This window comes from Rhinolophus hipposideros (genome assembly GCF_964194185.1).
Source record: "Rhinolophus hipposideros genome assembly, chromosome: 2".
Taxonomy (NCBI): domain Eukaryota; kingdom Metazoa; phylum Chordata; class Mammalia; order Chiroptera; family Rhinolophidae; genus Rhinolophus; species Rhinolophus hipposideros.
In genome coordinates, this window is record NC_138048.1 from 35,742,356 (window position 1) to 35,746,178 (window position 3,823).

The following is a 3,823-nucleotide window of genomic DNA, read 5'->3' on the forward strand; positions in this document are numbered from 1 at the left end:
ATTTCTAACTATTTTCAAGCTTCAAACTTGTTTCAATTTGCTTTCAAATGTTCATCAATGAGGAAATGTTTACATACTTAGCATGGACTGGTAATACAAAAAATAGTTCCACTGTTCCATGGTTAACCGTTTATATTTTTCCTAATATTGTTTCATCAGATCATTGTTCCAAGCTTTTGTCAACTAGCTATGATAATGCTCTAAATTTTGGAACTGGAAAACCTGTCATAACAATTCAAAAACAGGTCACAGTACGTTTTAGAATGTGTTTGTTTTGTTTAAAACTGCTGTGTGAAATGATCATGGTGAAATCCAATGCATGACTCCCAGCTAGAGAACAAGCCCATATAAAGGAAACGACGGATTATGAACCAAGTCGACTTAAATTATTTTTAACTTGCTTAAGTACACACAAACATCAACAGTATAAATCTCTCACATGCCCATTTCTCTCCCAAACACATTTTCAAGAAAATGAAACTTCAGACTAACAACATTAAATTAATGTGATGAGTCATATTTTGCTCACGCTAAATTAACACTCCTAATATAAAAATGGTACTGACTGCTATAGTGTAAGTTAGAGTTTCAGCAATTTAGTGGCGTTATGGCATGATCCCCTTGCCACTTTTCTCTATTTAAACTATCACATCGCTTCTGCTGCTTTGTGACATCATTTGACCGTTACTGCGTGCAAACACTGTATCTGCATTTTAAGCCTGCCTCTGTTTACCTCTACTCAACCCTCTACGCATGGCACATTACACCCCCTCAATGTTCTTCTATAATATCAGATCCCAATTAGGTGTAGCTTAACAAGTTAAAGTCTTAATCTATGAAAATGTTGTCTGGTACATTACACCACCTCACTGTTCTTTTATAATATCAGATCCCAATTTTGTATGTAACTTAACAAATTAAAGTCTTAATCTATGAAAATATTGTCCATAGAAATTTCTCACTATAAATTTGTGTAACTGTTAAGAAGTCAAATGTGAAAATAATGTCAGATAATGAATGAAATGACATTATCATTTTGATATTAGAATTTAATGGTAGATATGCATACAACAAAAATTCAAACATGAATATAGTGACAGTAACTATTTCCACCTTAGGAAATACTAAGATAATTACAAATACGCTAACCAATCTATTGAAAGCTAAATGCCACCGATTTAGGAACCACTTATTTTAAATAGGGTCAAAAAATGAATACTAAATCAACAACTAAAATAATTTGGGAATACTAAATTTTAATTGTTCATTGGTAATCCAGAATATTCTTAAATCGATTTGAAAACAAATATTAAAATAAAAAGACAAACGTTAATGTTTTCAATAATACAAGATGTATGGATCATCAAACATTTCCTGACAATGCATATATGGAATTGGATTGGAGAAACACTAGATTAAACAATTTTAGGAAACTTCATGTGCCCAGAGGACCGGACTGCAGGCCTCTCCTTGCGGCCACGGCATGAGAGCAGAATACTAACTGCTGCTGGCACAGCCATGGCAGAACAGGCATTTAGAAAGCTCCTCCCCCTCTTTGACTGAATATTAGTTGAAAGGAGTGCTTCGGAAACTGTAACCAAGGAAGACGTTATGATTCCAGGAAAATATTGCAAGCAACAGGAGTAGCTGTTGGATCTGGATCTAAAGGAAAGGGAGGAGAGATTCAACCAGTTCGCATGAAAGTTGGAGATAAAGTTCTTCTTCCAGAATATGGAGGCACCAAAGGAGTTCTAGATGACAAGGATTATTTCTTATTTAGAGATGGTGGCATTCTTGGAAAGTATTTAGACTGAAATAAATCACTATTGACATGGCATCACGTGAAGCTGCCCATTCCACTGAAGTTGTGAAATCTCACCATGTAAATCATTTCCATGTCTCTCTTTTGTAATAAACTAATGATATCCAAAGTAATGACATCCAGTACCTCATAAAATTTAGTTCCACTGTACTGATATCAACATTTTCAAATTAAAAAAAAATAAATATTAGAGTCTGAAGTCAACCCATTACTTAGAGACATAAGCCAACAGTTGGAAAAAATGCCTGTGAAGATCTCACTTTTTGCTGACTCACTATTTCATCAATTTATTTCCAACTGAGCTAAAACAGAGATAAATAGTAATTCATCGATATGCAAATTCTGCAAAATGAATCAGTCAACAATAGCAATTTTAAACATCCATATAGATACATAATAATTCTTGTTACTTGTGACATTGTATTTAGAAATGAGAAAGACCAGAGTTTACTTAATCGTGATAATTTTATGTAGCATAAAAAAATACAATTTATGCCCTGCATTTAGCACAGTATATCGGTTTCAATTGTGTTGCAAGTGTAATTTAGAACTCTAAGTCTAACTCTAACTCTATGTCTGAAAAGAACTTTTCCACATAGGCAGAGTGAAAAGATAAAGTTTAGTACAGCTATGTTTAAACATACTCTGGATGGGAGTTGGACACCGGTTTTGGTTTTTACTTAGGAGACAGTCTCAGAAAGGAAACTTTGAAGTCAATATAAGTATAATATAATGGAATAAGCATGTGCAAAGTACACAGGACTTAGATTTCAGTAATTTTATCTATAAGTTCTGTTCTTACTTGTTATGCAATACTAGACCAACACAAAGAATAAAGAGAATTAAACGTGTAAAGTAATATGTAATATAAGCTATCCTTTTTGTATTCAATTACAAAAGTTAATTTTGATTATTGTGCTTTATGAAATAAAAATGGTGATATAATGTTATTCGTAAGTTTTCAGTTTAGTAAACCAGAGCAGGTGTTTTTCTGTAAAGACATCCATAGAGGACAAAAGAAGACCTCACCTACCTTTTCGGATGTCCATATGATTCTTTACGATATAGAATAATAGTACATTTGCATTATTGAAAATATTAGTTTGCGTTCAAAATATTTACCTACTTTTAGACATCAACATAATAATTAAACATTTTCTATGTTTTAACCATTGGGGTAAGTAATAACAATGATAGAAATATGTTGAAAGGACCCAATTATCGTGGACCTTTCAGTTTAAAAGGGAAAAAGATACACATAGGCATCTACCTAAACAGAGAACATCTAACAAACATAATGGAGTAGATACAAAGTGCTATGGAAGAAGAGAGAGAGAATTTCCAAGTTGGGAAATCTTGATAGTGTCAATGCGAGATGTAGCATTTAACCACTTTCAACTTATGGGGATGCATGCATGTTGTAAAATACATTTGAAGTGAAAAAAATCATAAGCCAAAAGGAATTGAAATAAAAGATTTCATGCTTGGAGAACAGTAAATTATTTCATGTGGCATAATAGTGAGGTTCTTCAAAAATGTTTTGTAGGAGACCTGGTTGAAAATAGGCTAACGCCAAATCACAAATTTGAAAGTTAATTTAAGGAATTTCTATTTCAGATATTGTAATTTACTATGTTGTTGAAGGGAGGAAGGCCATTACGGGATCCGACTGTCACTGGACTAAGAATAGTAGAAAGAACAGACAAAAACATCATACATAGCAAGAATCTACAGAATGCCCTGTTGATGGAATGCAATATACAGTGGGAGAAATGCATTATACAATTTTGAACTTGGATTGTGGGCACCTTAGGAAATGGTGGTACTGTTACAAGGAGAGCAGTAGGAAAGAGGACAGAAATGGAAAATAGAAGTTAGAGGGAAATGAGCAAGTGAGCGCTGAGAAGAGGCCGTTAAATTGGTACCACGTTTATTTGCTAAAATATATGAAGGACTCCTATAAACAAATAAAGAAAAATAATAAGAATCAAATGTAAAATG

The 3,823-nt window shown here is 33.2% G+C and overlaps 1 pseudogene across 1 annotated transcript; it reads left to right on the forward strand.

Annotated features, from left to right (window-relative positions):
* Positions 1–1,518: 1,518 nt before the first annotated feature.
* Positions 1,519–1,814, forward strand: LOC308509417 (10 kDa heat shock protein, mitochondrial-like; annotated as a pseudogene). Its single transcript has one exon. The product of its transcript is annotated as a 10 kDa heat shock protein, mitochondrial-like (transcript).
* Positions 1,815–3,823: the final 2,009 nt, after the last annotated feature.